General features: G+C 47.1%; 1 protein-coding gene and 2 pseudogenes across 2 annotated transcripts in view; all 3 read left to right on the top strand.

The window, feature by feature from the left end:
- The window catches only part of DHX34 (DExH-box helicase 34), a 418,314-nt gene extending 399,843 nt beyond the window's left edge, over positions 1-18,471 (top strand). Inside the window, exon 18 of the mRNA XM_086938485.1 lies at positions 17,811-18,471. The gene's annotated coding sequence lies outside the window, so the exon portion shown is untranslated. The remainder of the gene's footprint in view (positions 1-17,810) is intronic.
- Positions 11,881-16,218, top strand: LOC147692195 (NADH dehydrogenase [ubiquinone] 1 beta subcomplex subunit 6 pseudogene; annotated as a pseudogene). The gene has a single exon (XR_015300011.1). The product of XR_015300011.1 is annotated as an NADH dehydrogenase [ubiquinone] 1 beta subcomplex subunit 6 pseudogene (transcript).
- LOC147692196 (syncollin pseudogene) lies at positions 17,925-18,471 on the top strand (annotated as a pseudogene).
- Positions 18,472-20,466: the final 1,995 nt, after the last annotated feature.

Consider the following 20,466-nt stretch of genomic DNA (forward strand, 5'->3'; position numbering starts at 1 on the left):
CCATCAGAAGAGCTATTCGGTTGTTTTTGTTTTGTACCACATTTCGACATTTTCTTGATCTTTTTGAGCCCTTGTGCTTCTAGTGTGCTTTAGTGATGCCCCTTAGAAACCTGTGGGTTTTAATCCCTGTGGACGCAGTCACAGACAAAGGTCTATGACAGACTCCCACATGGTTTGCTTGTGGTGCCTGGAGCCAGACCAAGATACCAGGGCCTGCCCCGAATGCCATTTTATGAACTCCAAGGTGATCTGGAAACAGGCGATGAAGCTCCTGGCTACTCGACGCTGGATGACTCTGCACCGCTTCCTGTCCAGCAGAAAGTCCCGGGCCCGCTTTCAGAGTCGTTCCTACTGGTTGTCACCAAGGTCAAAGTCCTCGTTGAATAAATCTCAGAAGAAGATGACCAAGTGCTTGAAGTGTTTTTTTAGTTTGCCTCGCCGGTCCAAGTCATTGGATTAGGCGAAAAGATTCACAATTGATGGACGGAATGCAGAACAATTCAAAACATTCACCCCCAGTCAAGAGATCTGGGTTAATCCATCATTCTTTTGCTCACCATATCACCCCAGTTTAGACCTGGCCATATGCAAATCAGTCTTGACCCTGTGCCTCATGGGAACAGTCCAGCCCAAACTGCCAAGCCAGCTCCTCCCTGGACTGGAAACAAGCATCCTAGGACCGTTTTCTGCCAGGATAGCTTGATTCCAGTGGCACAGTGAGCCCAGGACCCACGTCTGGGCATACCTGGTGCACTTAGGGCGAGAAAGCGAAAAGATACACAATTGATGGACTAGTGAGCCTGCTCCACCACCCGATCCTGTGCAGAGCCTGCCGCCAAATTACAAAGATGGTCCGAGTCGCAGGTGGCCGTGACTTGAGTCGTGTTGGCATGCAGAATCATGTGTAGCAATTTAGAGCCCATCAGCCAATGTTCGAGCGCTTATGCAGGGTCACCTCGATCACCATACAACCAATCGTTAAGAATAAGGAGATGTGATGCTGCGTGATACGACTGAACAATTGGGTTCGCAAGACCCCTGCAGTACGTGGACTGATAGCACGTTCGTAGGGCGACTCGCACAGCGCCCCCCTCTAGAAAATGGCTGAGGACCGAGTTTAATTGCTGAAACCAGGCATGTGGTATGGGGTAGGGATAATTTTGGAGTTGATAGAGTAGATAAGGTTACAAAACCATTTTAAAGATGGCTGACCTGCTAAGCAGCGTCAGTGGCAACTGTAACCAGGGGCTCACCTGTTGTTTGATCCGGGGCAGCAGTGGGGCCAGATTTTTAGTCCAGGAGCCGGGTTGAGACGAAGACAGGAACACCTCAAGGTATTTAAAGCCATCTGAGGCCACCGTGACCTATTGTACCCAGGTTCCGATTTGATCACCCCCACATAAAGGCCACAAATAGGACTTGCAGGCATTCATATATAAAACAGTGTTTTGGCCGAAAATTTCCATTATTCGAAGCAGGCACGGACCACATCTATTCGGGTGTATAAAAAAAGAACAGCACGTCATCGCATAGAGCGCTATGCGGTCGGACACCTCACACGACCACTCACAACCAGATATCTGGGCGACAATTCGCACCCATGCCGCAAGTGGTTCCATAGCGAGTGCGAACAGGTATGCAGAAAGAGGGCATCCCTACCTAGTACCTCTTCCGATACGGAACGGCCACAAAGTTGCGTCGGCGATTCGTACAGAGGCTGTAATGTCGGTGTACAGAAGGCGAATATATCTAAGGAGTCTAGGGCCAATGTTCAGGCGGTCCAAGAGTGTGAACAGCACGTCATCGCATAGAGCGCTATGCGGTCGGACACCTCACACGACCACTCACAACCAGATATCTGGGCGACAATTCGCACCCATGCCGCAAGTGGTTCCATAGCGAGTGCGAACAGGTATGCAGAAAGAGGGCATCCCTACCTAGTACCTCTTCCGATACGGAACGGCCACAAAGTTGCGACGGCGATTCGTACAGAGGCTGTAATGTCGGTGTACAGAAGGCGAATATATCTAAGGAGTCTAGGGCCAATGTTCAGGCGGTCCAAGAGTGTGAACAGATAGGTCCAGCTAAGGAGTCGAACGCCTTATCCAAATCTGTGAGAAAGATTGCAGCAGGTTCATGCAGTTGGTCAACGGACACAATCACATTATGTGTGCGACGAATATTGTTACGGGTGGCACAGTCGGCCATAAAACATGCCTGATCAGCATGGACCAGTGTAGTGATATGTGGGACAATATGGTTGGCAATGATTTTGGCCAGGAGTTTGGCTTTGATATTGAGTAGAGAAATCGGTCTATACGACGCTTGCAGCTCTGGGGGCCTGCTCGGATGAGGGAAGACCACAACCTCGGCGTGGCGCCAGCCAGCCGAGAGACGTCCGTTCTCTGCGGCAGCTTGTAGAGCAGCCAAATAGTGCACCGAAATCAGGGATGAGTATATCTTGCCTGATCAGCATGGACCAGTGTAGTGATATGTGGGACAATATGGTTGGCAATGATTTTGGCCAGGAGTTTGGCTTTGATATTGAGTAGAGAAATCGGTCTATACGACGCTTGCAGCTCTGGGGGCCTGCTCGGATGAGGGAAGACCACAACCTCGGCGTGGCGCCAGCCAGCCGAGAGACGTCCGTTCTCTGCGGCAGCTTGTAGAGCAGCCAAATAGTGCACCGAAATCAGGGATGAGTATATCTTGTAAAGCTCACTCAGAAAGCCAGTGGAACCCGGCGCTTTACCCGAGCGCATATCTGCAAGGGCACTTTGGACCTCCTCTGTGGTGATTGGGGCATCTAAGTCATCACACACTGAGTCTGGCAGGGACTGCGGGGGCAGGTCGGCCAAAAAGCAGTCGATGGAAGGGTCTCCCATGGGTCGTAAAGATTAGTGTAATATGCGGCAAAGCTGGTTGTGATGTAGGCCGGATCTGTGGGCACCTCGCCCTTCGGTCCTTGGATTGCGGGGAGGGTCGCCAGTTGAAGCGTCTGTTGGCACAGATGATGTTAAAGAGCACTAGATTTGTCGCCCCACTGGTAAATGCGGCTGCGTGTAGCAAGCCAGTACAGTTTGGTCTCGTCTAGGAGGTTGGTGGCGTAGAGCTGTTGGGCTATGGGGAGTTGGCAGCGAGCCACCCCGTCATCGGCTTCCCTGCTCCTACGTTCTAGGTCTAGAATTTGAACCACAGTACGGACTAACCTATCACGTCGCTCTCTACGCCGCGCATTGCAGAAGGCAATTTCCACACCCCGCAATATCGGTTTCATGGCTTCCCAAAGGGTCTTCAGAGAGTCCACCTTACCAACATTGTATGTAAGGTAGTCTGTGAGGGCTGCAGACATCTGTTGATGATAGGGATCATCGGGTAACAGCCATGTCGAGAGGCGCCAGCGGGGCGGGGAACGATCTGGGCTGAAACGCACCACCAGTGCAAGCGGAGAATGATCAGACAAGCCTCTGGGCAAGATCTCTGCCATCTGGAGTTTATGGGTGTGATGAGCAGATATGAATATATAATCAAGGCAAGAAAAAGAATTGCTTGTGGTTGAAAAATATGTGAATGCATTCTCAGTAGGGTGCAATATTCACCAGGTATCTATCAATCCCAATTCCTGAGTTAGTTTTGACTCGCGCGTGTCAGTCTGCTGCCCTGTGCTGCAACATCTGTCCATGGAGGGGCACATAACATCGTTCCAGTCGCCCCCAGCTAACAGTAGACCCTGTGGAAGCTCGGCCCAGAAGGAAGAGATCCGCTCCACCAAGGACGGCGATAAAGGAGGGGGGCATACACATAGACCAGAGTGAAGCGCTCACCATAGAGCATGCCAGACACCACCAAGTACCTGTCCTGAGAATCGAACCAGGGCCGGTCATGGACAAATGGCAGCCTGTGGTGGATTAATATCGCCACTCCCTGAGAACCCCTTGTGAATCCAGAGTGGTAGGTCTGAGCGAACTCAAAGCGTGCCAGGCAAGGCGTCTTGTTACCTAGTAGGTGTGTCTCATGCAGCATTAGGATATTGACCTCGTGTCACTTAACCTGGAGGAGTAACGCCCCTCTCTTGATCTTATCTAGTAAGACGCGGACATTCTAACTAATAATGGTCAAGCGCCTAGCCTGAGTGTCTGTCATGTTGGGTGTATGTCATGCAAATGAACTAGCAGGCGGGTATAGTGCCCGCTGAGCCAAAGAGGGATGTAGAGCACTGTGACACAAAAAACAACATACGTTTCCCCAAAGTCCAACCCCCCCCTCTCCCTCCCCCAATACCTCAATAACGATGAAGCATCTGTCGCGGCATAGCAAGCTTCCCATCCCAATGGATCCCAAGAGCGTCCACAGTCTCGTCCCAATGTACAGGAAACTAAGTAGCCCACATATGAGTTGCCATCAAGGGAAATATGTCATGGGTATGCTCTGAAAGCGTTTCTTTTTTATGCAGGCGACAGGGATTGATAACCCTCCATTGTGCGTCTGCGAGAGCTATTGCGTGCCTGTGATCTCCGTCTCGAGCATAACCTGCGCTGTTGCTTCACGTTGAGTCTGGACAGATCCCGGCCGGAACCCACTGACAAGGCGTCCGAGTCTGCTCCAGGAGGGGTGTTGACCTTGCGCGGAATGGATTTGTCTATCCAGTTGAAGACCTCTTCAGGTGAGGTGAAAAAGTAGGTTTGGGAGTTGTATGAGACACGGAGGCGGGCCGGGAATAGCGAGGAGTATTGAATCTTCAGGCCATGTAAACGGGCCTTGGCCACGGTGAAGACTGCCGCCGCTGTTGCACCAGTTAAGTGTAGTCAGAGAAGATCATGATGGGCTGGGAGGCATATATAAGAACTCCCTTGAGCTAAGCCTGTTGGATGACCATATCCCTGCCTCTGTAGTTGAGGAAGCAGTCGATCATCGGACGGAGACGTGCCCCCGGGGGCGGCTTCTGCTGCAAAACTCGATGTGCCCGTTCGATGATGAAACAAGAAGAAAGGGTGTCAACCGGGAGCCACTCTGCCAGCAATTTGGTTAGGAAGGCCACGGCATAATTGGTCTCACAGCCCTCTGGAAAGCCTATGAAGTAGAGATTGTTCCGTCAAACTAGGCCCTCCGCGTCTTCCACTCTAGCTGCCAGGCCCCGCGTCAATGACTCCAAGTTAGATACCTTCTTTTGAAGAGTTGTCAAGACGTCTTCCATCACGGAGATCCGCGTTTCTACTTCAGTAATTCGTTGGACCGCATTTCGGAGGTCCTGGCGAAGAAGCATGGCATTGGACCCCACTGTGTTAGGCTCCGGCCCAACCCACACACTGCAGGAACGAGGAATGTCCCAGTCCTCTTCCCCGACTCACCAGCCACTCACTAGATGGTACAGATGAGTAGGCTGATGACCCAGAAAAGGGGGTGGAATATCTTTAGGCACCAAACCTTCCACCCTTGTAAATCGTATTAGACGAACACCCTCTCCTCCTTCTGCACCTGCATAAACAGTGAGACAAAAAATACACCTCACCATAACATCTCAGTCCCCAGTCCTACCTTAGCACAACATGACCATATCCAAAATACAACCATACATACACTTACCAGATACAAAAGCAGGGTTTGCCTCGAGGAGGTAATTGTCCAAGGTAACACTCTCCCAAGATAACTTCTCTCGAGATAACATGAAGTCAGGACTCGTCTATGGTCTGGAAGGTTTGGGCGTTTGGGAAATACAGGGTAAAAAACACGCCTTTAGTTCTGGCATGAACAAAAAACCCCTGTATATTATTAAACCGTGATAGGGTAAAAGGGATTCCAATTGACGTTAAGATTCCAAGCTCCAAAAGCTCGAATGGCAATACCCAGCCGGGTTTCCACTCGCGGAACGACCTTAAACGTCACGTCCGCACATAACGAGGCGAACCGATTACAAAAATGAAAGTACAGCGCGATCCCGCGCGTACAAGGTATTGCTTCACAGCGTCTCAAGGATTAAACAGGGATTAAGGCGCTGATGACAAAAGCGACCAAACAGGAGCCCCTGAATGTCGATAGAAATACAAAAGGAAGGGCAATTGGGAACGGGATGAAAACTACACATGCTAACTAACTGACTGGAAACTGCAAGGGACGGTCACTAAACAAAGGGGAAGGAGGGTTCAGGCAAGCACAAAAAACGGAACTCTAGGACACGGGAAAAGGAGCAAAGGAGGGGAATACACCAATAATTCTCACGAGCCCGTGAGAATCAGCAACAGTCAACAGGATACCAGGAACCAGGATGCAGGAACCCACAGGTTAGCAATAACAAGCAACGACACTATGGTAGGACTCCTTTTTATACTGCTGGTGTGTCATGTGATGGTGAAAACTATGGTCAGCAAAAGAGGACTGGGGACCGAATCCTAACACACTGCGCCAATCTTGGCTTCGAATGCATCTCTCGATTGTGTAATAGCAGCCAATAGTGCAGCATTGTCATGGATAGGTGTCACGGCCGTCTCAGGACCCGGCAGCTGGGCAGCAGCCCCAGTGTATTTGTCTATGGTAGACTGTTTGGACGTGACTCTAGTAGACTTGTACTTAGCCATCATGAAACAGGCAGGGGGAGATAATTAAGGATACAAGTCCAGAACCGGTGGTGTGCCAGTAGGTCTCCTGACCACAACCCGAAGCCTAGGAGAATACCACAGATCAGCCGGGAGCAGCAACCAGGAAGGGGGGCGGGGGGACACCTACAAGCCGCGCCAGGACCTAGCCCGGCCACTTTAGTATGTGATGACCCCCCCCCCCCAGCGAGTGTCCCCCGCCGCGCAGCAGACTTCAAGCCGGAGCCACGTCTAAGCAGGTGAGGGAGTCTGTCGGGTGCACAACAAAGAACAGAGTGTGGAATCCTCTAGCCCAGGAAAGGCCACACCATATCTAGACAGGAGTCTCCGGGGCCGGCACACTAATCTGGGAGGCACCCTGGTCCCCCAGCAGGAAGAGATAGCAGCAGAGGATGCACGGGGCCCAGAACACTCACCAGAACCTTGCCAGGGAAACGCAGGCGCCAGTCTGCGCACAAGCTCCACACTGAGTCACCACTACAATAATGACTCAAAGGGGGCGCGGTCAAGACGGTACCAGAGGATCGGAAGAGGCCACTCACCGCTATCGAGAAGTCTGCAATCCCAGACGGGACCTACAGGGCAGCAAATGGCCAGCGTGAGGCAGATGGGACATGAGGCAGCAGGTTGTATGCATAGGACCCCGCTGCAGGCAAGAAGAGAGGAGGCGGGGTCGCCTACCCGGGCCCACCGCGACACGTTCCACGATGGACTCGGCCGCCCAAGACAAATCCACGGATCCGGAGCGTGCACCCAGAGGTGGAGAGGGAGGTAGCCGGATCGTGGTCTGATCCGACCACCGACGTCTTGCAGGTACGCCGCAGGACCAGCTGGGCAGTGGTAGCGCAAGAGGCTCGGCTGGCGGCCTGTGCAGCTACGGAGTAGGCTGTCCCCAGTGACCCGCGGTCCTCTCACCCGGCAGACGGATCATAGCAGGATCTCAGGGCAGCAGGCAGTCACGTCCGCATACAGGGCCCCCTTGGGGCAATTCTACAAGTGAGCAAAGCCCGCGCCAGCCCACAGCTCGCAGCAGCAGGTCCGTCATCTGGATGTAGGGCGCACTCAGGCCGGCGACCGGGCCCAAGCATGTAGACTAAGAAGGGCGCACCACGGCGGGAACAGCACCCAATATTGATATTGCTGGAGGCCCTTAGCTGCGCCGCATCTCTCAAATGCTCAGCGTAGTTTAACAGCCGCAGGATGGCAGGATATTAATGGAGGATTTGCGAGTGGGCTACGGGAGCGAAGTTACAGCGTGTCCGCAATGTCGTTCCACTTGGCCATGCCCCGGCCTCTGGTTTCTTATTGAGACTCAACACCACATCAGTCTTCTGGATCTGAGGATGATTCACTTGGCATTGAAAGCTTTCCTGCCCTCCATCAAAGGGAAGCTGGTCCAGGTGTTCATGGACAACACTACAGCCATGTGGTACTGCAGCAAGCCGGGCATAGTGGGGTTGTGGCACCTATGCTAGGAGGTTGTGCGCCTCTGGACATGGCTGGAATGTCAGGACACTTTCCTGGTCGTGCAGTACCTGACGGGATCTCTGGATACCTCACGGACCACGAATGGTGGCTGCATCCGGAGATGGCGCAAGGTCTCCTTCAAGACTGGGGAAAACCTTGGCTAGACCTTTTTCTCACCTCTGAGAATGTGCAGTGTCACTACTTCTGCACATTGGAGTTCTCGAAGCAGTTCTCGATTGGAGACTTATTCTGATTAGACTGGAATACGAGACTCATACGCCTTTTTGCCAATATCTCTCCTTCCTCAAGTTCTCAAGAAGATCAGAACTTACAGAGCCCAAGTTATCCTGGTGGCTCGGAATTGGACAAGGAGAGTATGGTATCCAGAACGCCAGAGCATGTGCATCCTGATCTCCGACGATCAGGATGCCACTTCAGGAGGATCTCCTATCAGAGGAACAGGGCAGGGTTCTGCTCCCGAACCTGCGCACTCTCCCGCTTAATGCATGAGTTTGAGCGGTGACAATTGAGAATAGCAGACCTTCCTCTAGAGGTCTGTGATGTCATTTTGGCATGCATACACCTGCCGTTGGGACAAGTTTGTGGCATGGTGCACTTACAATCATATTGATCCACTAACTGCCCCCTTGTCTGAAGTATTGCTTTGCTTTTGTCTTAGCCCAGCAAGGCCTTGCTGACAGCATGGTTAAGGGGTATCTTTGAGCCATAGCAGCTTTTTAAGGTTGCCAGATCAAACTTCCCTGTTCAAGTCACTTGTTGGGACACATTTTCTGAAAGTTCTTCAACACATGTTCCCTCACAAGCCTTTCATTATATACTAGCAGCCCGCCCCGGCTTTGCCCGGGGCAGAAGGGGGCTGGGGGCAGCATTTTAAGCCTCTGTGCACCCCCCCCGACATTGCCCAGTCCGCATCCCTCCCGCCTCCCGCCCCGACATTGGCCATACCGCCTCCCTCCTCCCGCCTTGAGCCTTGTGCCTTGAGCCTCCCGCCCGCCGCCCCCTGCCCCGACATTGGGCATAGCGCCTATCACCTTCCGCCTCCCGCCTTGCGCCTTGAGCCTCCCGCCCGCCTCGGCTTTGTAACCCCCCCAGGTCCCGACTTACCTCATCCGCCGCACCTCCCTACGCTGGAGTGTTTACCTCTCCACTGCTTGACCGCTTGTCAGCTACCTCATCCGCTGCTCCTCCCCGCGCTGCCACTGCTCCTCCGCTTCTCGCCGCTCCGCAGCTCCTCCCGGCGCTCATATTCTCCCCTCTTCCTGTTGCTGGTGAACTCCGCTCCTCCCCTCATGCAGACGCTCCTCCCGGCGCTCATGTCCTCGCTCTTCCTGTTGCTCGTGAACGACGCTACTCCCCTCATGCATACGTCGCGGCTGGCGCTACTTGCAAGGGACTACTTTATTTTTATTTCTAAATATTTTAAACAACGCTTTTTTTATTTTTATGTAGCCTATGTCCTTCTGCTTGCCCTGAGGTTTTCTAAGATGTCTTGGGTGTTCAGATTGGTGGTGTAGTTTTCGAGTTTACCTGGCTCAAAGGTGCAAGTTCTCTCTTTATAATAGTAGTATAGATACACCACTGTTAGAAATTGGGTCTTAAGTTGGCAAATGTATGCACCCTGTTAAAGTAGAGGGGCACAATCCTAGTCAGGGTAAGCTAGATACGCATTAAAAGATAACCATTGCTCACCTAACTCAACACAGAGCAGTAAGGCTTATCTAAAAAGGCAATGTGTAAAATATTTGTGCAACACCCACATAGTAATACAATGAAAACACCTCAGGAATACTCCGCACAGGTTTTAGAAAAATAAAAAATAATTTTATGAATAAAACAAGACCAAAACAAAATAAATCCAATAAGTAGAACCAGAGTTATTAATTTTGAAAGAATAAATCAAAAAGTAGTGCTTACAATCAAATAGTGCTTAGAGGTTACTTGAGGTTGTGCTGGACTGGGCTGAATTTGAAGTTCAGACCAACCATGATGGATGCAGGCCGGCTACAAGACCCATGGAAAATGTACCTTGAATGGAGCAAGCGTCAGTGTCTAAGAGTCGATGCATTGGTTCCGATTCATGCAGTCGGGTCCTGTGTCGGTATTGAACCCCTTACGAGGCAGGCGCTATGTGTTCGCCAAACCACCGGGTCAGGCCCTGCAGCGTTGTCGTCAAGCTGTGCAGTGATATCTTCGGATCGGCACTGCATCTGCGTTGAAGTGCACTGCAATGGTTCCGATCGGCGCAAAGATGGTTCTGGACAGCAATAATCAACTTTGAAGGGCCCAGGACTGGATGTGCACCACTTGGCAGGGCAGGAATCACAGATGGCAGAGTCCAGGTGCTGTTACAGAGTTGAAGGAAGTCTTTGATGGCCCTGAGACTTCAGAACAGAGTGCAAGCCCTTGGAGTCACTCTGGGTTCAAGTGAGATGAACCCAGTCCTTGTCTTCAGCAGAGTAGAGATTACCAGGCAGCAAGGTAGTTCTCAAAGCAGAGTGCAGTCCCTTCACAGCAGCAGTCAGCAAAGTGGTAATCTTTGTAACACATCAGTCTTTAAGTTCTTCACAGGTCCAGTCTAATACTGTCTGGGTAGGGTCAGAGCCCCAGTACTACTAATCAAATGTACCTTTGAAGTGGGGTGACCTCAAAGTAGGCCCTTGAAGAGCACAGGTCTCCTTTTATCCCAGCCCTGTCTGCCAGGCTATCTGTGGTGATAATCAGCCCTTTGTGTGGGAAACAGAACACTGTCTATTAAGGTGTAAGTAACATCTCCCCCTCCCTCTTCCTGTTCAGGAATGTAGATTAAACGCTGGTGAGTTCTCTGTCACGCCCACCCTAAATGCTTAAATGGTGGCTATCATCCATCCCAGATGTGTATTGGAAGCAGACTACAGGGTACACAGAGCCGTAAGAGCAGAAAAATGTCCACTTTCTAAAAGTGGCATTTCTAAAACAGTAATGTGAAATCCACCTTTACCAGTAAAGAAGATTTATAATTAACATTCCAAAGATATGAAACATGATGCAGCTACTCCTTTCTAAAAAGGAATTAGAGCTTAAAAGTGTTTTAAGGAATTCCTAATGTTAGCCTATGAGATGATCAGGCCTTACAGTAGTGGAAACATTAATTTAGCTGTTTGTCACTATTAGGACATTTAAAACTTAAAAGTACATGGCCTACCTTTTAGATCACATAGCACCCTGCCGTTAAGGCTACCTAGGGCCTCCCTTAGGGATGACCTATGTGTAATGAAAAGGGAGTTTAAATCTTGGCAAATGATTTAAATGCCATATTGAAGTGACAGTAAACTGCACACACAGGTCGTTCAATGGCAGGCCTGAGACAGGTTTGAAATGCTACTTCTGTGGGTGGCACAACCAGTGCTGCAGACCCATTACTAGCATTTAGATTACAGATCCTGGGTATATGGTATACCACTTTACAAGGGACCTATAGGTAAACTGAATATGCCAACTGGGTATACACCATTGTCACCATGTTTAGGGGAGAAGCACTAGCACTTTAGCACTGGATTGCAGTGGTAAGGTGCTCAGAATCCTTTGGCCAACAAAAAGATATAGCAAAAAGAGGAGGTAAGCAGGCAAACGTTTGGGGAAAGACCACCCTAAGGATGACAGGTCTAACAACCTCACTGCAAACTTAATTTGTTTTTGACCTACATGATGTGTTCACCCCTCAAACCCATTCCTAGTTGTCCTCTACGTCTCCTGACACTCCGGTAAATGTAAAATATTGATATTGCAGACAGATAACTTTAACAGTGCCGGTGAAGCAGCTAACATGCCTGCCTATACACCGGACGAGAAGCTGTGGCTGGATCAGCTGCGAACGGTTCAACGCAACTGGCTGAAGGACCAAGAGCTGAGTCTGTGAGAGCCCGTACTTGCCCCTAAGAAGCCATGGCTCATTGAAGCCTTCTGGCACCGCTGCATGGAGCCCCGTACTTTCTGGAGGGTGTCTATGTTCAAGGCCTACAATGCTGGAGTGTTTACTTTAACTCGATTGCTTATACCTGCCTGGATTGTTCACTACTATGTGATGAACCATATAATAGCAAGACCGTATGGCATTGTTAGCCTGAAGCCCAGAATATTCTCAAGTGATACTGTGATTGAAACGGGAGAAGTAATTCCATCAATGAAAAAAGACGACCATGGACATCATTAGACCACCCCTTGAACTGATCTTTTACATCTACTGAATCTATGTACTGACTACTTTGCGGAACCCCCCCCCCCCCCCCCCCTTCTCCCAAAAAAAAAAAACAGTGCCCACTGTAAGACTTGCTGGGCAAGACAGAGAAGACACTAACAGATAGAACAGTTTGGCCTGCTTTATGTCTGTGCTAGGGTACTACACGAAGCCGCAATCTTGTCCCATCATTTGGCATAAACAGGTTTTGTAGGAGGACACTTGACCAACAGGATTACCTCCCCTACTTCGGAAGGTGGATCAAATGCATTCTCCTGCTGCTGCTCAATCTCCACTCTTATACTCACAGATGTGACAAATAGCATCTCAGTATTAATGTGCTTTTGTGCACATATGGTGCCTCACAAATTGCAGAATCTGAGAGGGACTCAACAAACACACATTTTCATATGCGCCGAAGAGTTGCTGTGTGCAAGATATGCAACTAATGTTCCATGGCGCACCACTCTCTTAAACTCTATGCTGGATCACAGTTGAACATGTGAAAAAGATAATAACTGGTCTCTTTTTTTCCTTACTTAGTGCAAAAAAAGAGACATAACGGATTCTTTAAAAATGGAAGAATAACAGGAAGTGCATATTTTGAAGATACACCATTGCCTCTCACTTTTAATACTGATGAACAAATATGCTGCACCAGAAGTCAAAGAAACCCCCTCCATAACTGTTCAGTCTGAAAGCAACTCTAACAGCATGCTGTTTTGCCCATGCTGCTTTGGAATATACAAAATTATTAAAATGTGATTAAAAATGAAGAGTTCCGTTTCCTTTGCAACGTCATACTTGGAAGAAAAGCAGAACGTGTAGTCCAAAGTTAGTCTGTAACCTGCACAGGTATGGACACATTACACACACCCCACCACTTGTTGCTAAAATGAGCAGGGAAGGCAAACTGCTTTTTGTGAATACCTATAGACCTGGACAGTGAACGTAAGCTGAGGCACTGTAATACGGGCCCAGTCTCCTTACAGGTTCTAGTTCCAGCGGCCAAGCTAGATTCATGTGTGTGCTCCACACAGGCTCCTAGCTGCACAACATCTTACAGTGTCAGTCTTCCATTGCAGAGCCTGTGTGCAGTCAGGTACTGCCATGTTGACTGGGCAAGTGGACCCTCTTGCCAGTCCCTAAACCTTTCCTTTTCTGCATATTAGTCACCCCTATGGTAGGCCCAAGGGCAGGGTGCATTGTATGTAAGAGGTAGGACATGTCCTGAGGTGTGTGGCATGTCCTGATAGTGAATTACAGTCATTTTCGTTTTTCACTATTGCAAGGCTACCTGTTTCCCATAGGCCAGAATGGGCAGTTTGATTATAACATCTTATAATCCTAACTTACTCAGGGAACTAGATAGAAATTCGAGGAGTTTAGTGTGTCTGAACTCAGAATGATAAAATACATCTTTTAGTGAAGTTGGTTTTAACAATCCGTGTTTGAAAATACCACTTTTAGAAAGTAGGTATTTTCTTGCCTAACTAACCAAGCCTGCCTCTGCTAGGTTGTGTATTCCTTGTCTGGAGTTTGAGTGACAGGGGCTGGGGAATTCCAGGAGACTGGGTGAGTCAGCACAGGGCTGTTTAGAGGGATCTGCATGTAGATGGCTGGGAGGAGTTGCACCTGGGACCTGAATAGGGCTGTGCCTTCCCTCCACAATGCTGGCTCCACCTCCTGTGGTGCGTCTGATGTCCCTGGCCTACACTGTGAAAGGAAAGAAGGAGTCTTGTCAAAGTGCTCCAGGACTGACCAGAACTGATTTGGACTAGGCAAAGGCCTCTCTGCCTTCAGAGAACAAAGGGAAAATGAGTATAAAAGATGGGACCCAAAACCCAGAACTTTAGATCACTTTTGGGAAACAAGAAGAACCTTTGCTGAGGAGAGGAACCAGAGAAACTGAGGCGGAGACTATCCCTAAGCTGAGCGCTGTCTGGGGGATTGGCTGCAGTGGTTGCCTGACTGCCGAAGAAAGGACTTTGTGCTACTTTAAATTCAACTTGTAAAGGATCTCCAAGGGCTTGCGGTAGAGCTTGCCTCCTGCTGAAGTCTCAGGGACAGCAGACTTCACCCACCAGCTCCCCAAGAGTTCTTTTGAAGGGCCTGCTTTTGTGTTGGGCCTTCTGAGGGACTGCGTGTCGCAAGGAGCTAGAAGCGCGACTCACGAAGAAGAAGTGCGCCGCAGCCGCTGTATCACTGAAGAAGAGTGTTGCCGCTGTCGCTTCACCTCGCAGAAGCACCTCGCATCGCCGGAGAAGAGTATCGCCGTCGCATCAGACGCTGTTGCATCATCGGAGAAGCTTGTCGCAGCCACTGACGACGCATCACTGAAGAAGTGTGTCGCTGCTGCCTCAGCGCATTGCCGAAGCGTCTCGCATCACCGGAGAAGAGTGACGCTATCACATCAGACGCCGTCGCAACACTGGAGAAGCGTGTCGCAGGGTCTGTCGCGGCTCAGAAGAATCGTTGAGTCACAGTACGGCCATCGGGCGTGCACGCATCGTGTCGCGTTAAGAAGAAGACGCCATTTTTGTTTCATTGCACCGGATCATTCATCGCATCACGGCGCTGCTGGTCGCATCGCCACGGAAGTGCAGTAAGAAACCGATGCATCACCTCCCCACGCCGAGAAGAACCGAAACATCCCCTGCACATCAGTAGGGACCCGACGCATCATCGTTCTTGCGTGTAAGAACCGATGCAACACTTTCTTTGTATAGCATTACGCATCCAAAGGTACATTGAACTCAAAAGTGTCGCATTTTACATCTAAAGAGAACTAAGCTAATTCTACCAATTTTAAAGTACAGTATTGTGGATTTTTGTCGTTGGTGGTCTTGTGTTAAGTCCATATAAATATGCATATTTTTATACTACAACTTGTGTGGTGTCCATCTGTAGTGTTTTCACTGTTTTACTGTATGCATTCACAACTGCTTTACACACTGCCTCTGAGATAAGCCTGCCTGCTCATGACAAGCTACCAAGGGGGTGAGCAGGAGTTATCTTAGGAGTGTACCCCCTTACCCTGACTAGACGCAAGGGTGCCTATTTGGTCAAAGGTACCTACCTCTGCCAACTAGAGACCCCCAAATCTAACACCTTCAGATGCAGGAAACACTTCAACTTGACTTGATTTTATTTTCAACTTTTACTCATAGAGTTAGTCACATGTATTTCACCTGGCGTTTCACTAGCACAACTTATACTTGCACTGTTAAACAAGCATTGAAAAAGCCAATAGATAGGTGCAATGCTTTATTGTTTGGGAAGCTGCGGGCATTTGTCAATCTAAAAAAAACATTGACCAAAGCCAAAAATATTTTTGGGTTTACAAAAAAAGACACATTACCATAATACTCCTTGGCACTGAAGGGAACTATTTTGTGTGTGGATGTGCTCCTCGTAAAAGAGCAGCATGGCACAACTTATAGTGAAGTCATCCAGTGGCTGAAGTACGATGACGCGTTGCCCCTTGATGCATGCTTGAGTGGGTTGGAGAAGAATGTGAATGACACAAACACAGACAAATAAGTGAAGTGTGGCTGAAAATCCCTATAAGTAACTATATCATATACATACTTTTAATAAAATCAAAAGGTCTTGCTAACACAGGCCTAAAAAAAGTCTATCGTTTTGACAGTGCCTGACAAACTCTTGCCTTTGAGAAAGGAAAGGAAGGAAAGGAATTTAGAAGAAAGAAAGAAACAATAAAGAAAGAGTTAAGCATAGATTGAGAGAGAGCAAAAAAGATGGAAAGAAGAAATGAAAGTTAAAAACAAATATTTAAGGAAAGACAAAGGAAGAAAAGAAAGAACAATGGAGAGAAAGAAAGCAAGGAAGGGAAAGGAAGGTCAGAGAGAAGAATGGAAAGCAAGGGAGCTAGAAAGAAAGGGAAAGCAAGCAAGAAGGAATTAAAACTACAAAGAAGGATAGATGAAATGAAAGAAGACAGGAAAAAAACAAGAATGAATGAAGGAAAGAAGGAATGAAAGAAAAAAGAAAGAAGTAATAAAAGAATGAACGAAAATCAAATCAAGAAATGAGGAATGAAAGAAAAAAGAAAGGAAGAAAGACGGAATGAAAGAAAGAAAAAAGGAAAGAAAGACCGAAAGCTAAATGAAATTAAGCAAGAAAGAAGAACAAAGGAAAGAAGGGGAAAAAAGTGTTACAAGCACTACAAATTAAACAAGATATAGGCTACTTTTCTTCCTGTGTAAAGTTTATTAAGGAATCATTGGCGAAATTGAGTCCAGAATAAACGTGATCTGAAGAATTGTCTGCTTATGAATTCAAATGTATAATATTGAAGGTTTTGAAAACGTAATAAAGAACAGATTCAAATGGGCACAAATTATTTTTGGAGTGTCCTCTGTTAAAATGCGAAAGTCAGATAAACAAAGTACATTCCTAAAACTAATTTATAACAGCATTAGCAAGAACTGATGAAGTGTGGAATAGGTGCTGTGCTGACATCTGGTATAAAGCGTCCTGCTCTCACATCAGACGCTACCACAAAGGCACCATCAAAGTAATAAATTAAAAACAAAAGCATTGCTTTTGTGTGGATGTGCCTCTTGTGAAAGAGGAAAATGTAGTCCCTCAAAGTAAAATGTGAACGCTAGTGGGTGAGCTGAAGAGGCAATTTGTAGATTTGGTGTAAAGTCTAGACTAAATTGCTGTCTAATATTCGCACTAGAGCGAGAACTTAAAAGTAAACAAAAGACTTAGATATGAAGAAACCCGAAGCCTGGGTGGAAATGAGCAAATCAGCTTTAGGCTTTTTACCCCCCAATAAATGCACGCTTGATGTAACAAAGTTATCATTGGAAACCAAGCAGTAAATTGGTGTAAATAGATTACACCTGTTGGTCACCAAAACGGGAAGCAGATTTTTTTTTATTCACTCTCCGATCCAGTACTTTTACTTTAAACAATTAACGCTGTAGTCGCATACTTCGTTTTCTTCTAATCCTACCCGTTTCTGTTAGATCATGACCTCTTGACTTAGAAGCCGGGTCTTGAAACGTCAAGCAGTGGGGCTTTTTGGTGCTTTCTTCAATTTAATCAGCCCGGACTTCTGGGATAGCATGCCCTTATTGTGTTTTGTTCAGTTTAGTTAGACCCCAGGCATGCTTTAATTGTGTCATACGCGGCATTGCATGATATTTAAATAGTTTCAGTCAGACTAACGGAATTTTTATTTTCCGCCCATACGCACTTTCCACACACAAAATGAAAGCTGCCATAAAAGGGTTAACCTGTGAGGGTTATTTCAGCATAATATATTACGAAAGGCGGTGTGTATTTGAACAGATTTACGAAGTTCAAAGCAACCTTGAAATGATCGATATGGAACTGGGGCCTTATGGTCTTCTGTCAGATTATTTCAGTTCTCTTTGTTTGCCACCTCAACTGCAGGTTTATGGTTCCCAGAAATAACATGCATTGAAAAAATACCTTCGACGTACACAAGGTTAATTTTCCATTTTGCATTTTTTTATACACAGGTGTTCTGATTGGTGAGAAGCAATCCTTCTTATGGAATATAAACCCTGATCCTTCTGCCAAATAGAACAGCATTAACAGACCAGTTTCTAAAGGCTTTGTCTCTGAAGTTCAACATGAGACTTCAACTGGAGCTGTTGGTTCTCCAGATCTTCATCAGTGTCATGGCCGCCCAGTGCCCTGCGCCAAACGAGCTGAAGGATGAAAGCGGGAACAAGATCTGCGCCCGAATGTTTGAAGACAGCCACTACATCTTCGAGCAATCATGTGGGGGCAAGTACCTGGACGCAATGAATGGCGACGACCTTCCCTTCATGCCACTCTTATGGAACGACAGGATCTCCTCCATGGTGGTCAGCCCCCGCTGCGACATCAGGGTGTGGAGTAACTTCCCAAAGTCAGGAGAAAATAGGAAATTTTCTTCTGGAGTCTACTACCAACTGAAAGACTATAAGAACGGGCTGTTTGACACATGGAATAATGAAATCTCCTCCTACTACTGCACCTGTAACTAAGAGCGGCCATCTTACATTGGGCAAAAGGACAGCTGTTTTCCAGCTTTTTTTAAATGATGGATGTTTGGTCCTTTTAAATGATATCTACTTACAGGGTTGTTACCTCACAATGTGAGTAAGAGTGACGAATAAAAAAATATATATATATATGACACATGCTTGGTCAGTAGTCCTCATATTGTTTTCATATAAGTGCTGTACTCGTTTTTGGGTATGTTTTCTAGTGCCATCTCCCATGCTCCTTTGTTTGTAAATAAAAGACTAACAGGTAAATTCATGAAAGGAAAATCGGCTCGCAAAGGGCCAGATTCTGTGAATCTGGCCCTTTGCGAGCGCAATTTTTGCATTTGGGATTCATCATCCCAAATGCAAAAATCGGTAATTGCGAAATCGCATATTTGCGAGGAATTGCATTTAAGGAATCTCTATTTGAGATTCCTTAAATGCAATTCATTAACCAATATTTATTTGCGAATTCGCTATTCCTGGCCGCTATTTACCGCGAAGTGTAACTTCGTGGTAAATAGCGAAAACTTAGAAAAATGCACTTTAGTGCATTTTTCTAAGTGGTATGTTACACACACACATGTCCTTTGGCATTACCATTTCAGGGGTGCAACAGGGTGTCCTTTGAACACCCTGGCACTCTTGAAATTGCGGCACATTATTCCTATGGGCCTTTAGGCCCATAGGAATGAATGGGAAAGCCATTCCTTATTTGCGATTAGCAATTAGCTCATCGCAAATAAGGAAGCAGTAGAAATCGCTAAAAATATTGCGAAACATCAGGCTACTTGTACATTTCAGGGGTGCAACAGGGTGTCCATTGGACACCCCTGCACCCTTGAAATCGCAAAATCAAAATGCGAATCGCTAATAGCGATTCGCACATTGATATGTCTCCCCATTCATTCCTGTGGGCCTTTAGGCCCATAGGAATGAATGGGGAGTTATTCCTTATTTGCGATTAGCAATTAGCTAATCGCAAATAAGGAAGCTGTAGGAATCGCAATTAATATTGCGATTCCTACATGAATCCCGTTTTGCGAGTCTGTAATAGCGATTCCTTATAAATCGCTATTACAGACTCGCAAAACATGCCGATGACGAATCTGGCTGCTATTCCTTTTTTAAAGTAGCATTTCACCCTGAAAAAAAGAAACGTTAGAATTCGTATGTGAGATGTAAACATATTTGGATTGTCCTCTGGTCGCAATGTCTTATTCTGAGTACACACAGAATGTTCTTTTGTGTTGCACACATTCTTAATTAATGTTCTTTCAGGTACCAGGATCCATAAAAAGAACACATTAAAAAGTGAAGCAACATTTGATTAAAGTACATAATGTATATAAAAGACTTTGAAACTTCTTTTATTCCAGTGCCTGAAATGCGAATTAGAAGCAGGATCACCTCTTCAGCAGGCGTGGCAAACATTATTAATACATGTCAAAGTTTGTTTCATAGCACATATCTCTTAATAAAACGAATCTTACATTTTCAGTCCTACATCTGTTTGAACACAGTGTTGATTTAATTAACTGAATTCTAAAGCGGTGCACTTATCTGATTTCGTTCTTCCTAGAGGGCAGACAAGATACTCATTCTGAATTGTATATATATATGGGAGAATGTAACCTCCTCTCCACATTATTATATGCCAATACGCTGAGTACTTTCTTTACCATATTGATGCTCACGGCATAAAGGCTTATGAGATCACAGAACCCTTTGATACTGGTTTTTTAATGTACAGCTGGCGTATCAGTCAACGTAATTAGTTTGTGTTTCTATACTAAACAGAGGTCTTGAGTATTTTGTGATTAGCTTGTTTAGTGTTTTTCGCTGCATTCTTGGACTGGATGTTTTGCTTTTGCATTTATAAATGCAGAAAATAAAGCTCCAGAATGAAAAAAGAAAACTAGAAATTGATCCAGAATGAATGCCTGACTTGGGATAACTGCAGAGCTTTGCAGGGAGTGAAATAATCCAGTTTTAAAATGGTGACTGTTTGTGTATTCGCACCACCATCTAGAGATAAAAGAACGCCTGGTGGGAGAGTGTACAGTTTGACAGGTGCATTCCTCAGCTGACCCTGCCTATGCACAGACTACTGCCTATAGCAGGTGTCGCCTGATTCCAA

This window comes from Lissotriton vulgaris, chromosome 9 (genome assembly GCF_964263255.1).
Source record: "Lissotriton vulgaris chromosome 9, aLisVul1.2, whole genome shotgun sequence".
Classification (NCBI taxonomy): Eukaryota; Metazoa; Chordata; class Amphibia; order Caudata; family Salamandridae; genus Lissotriton; species Lissotriton vulgaris.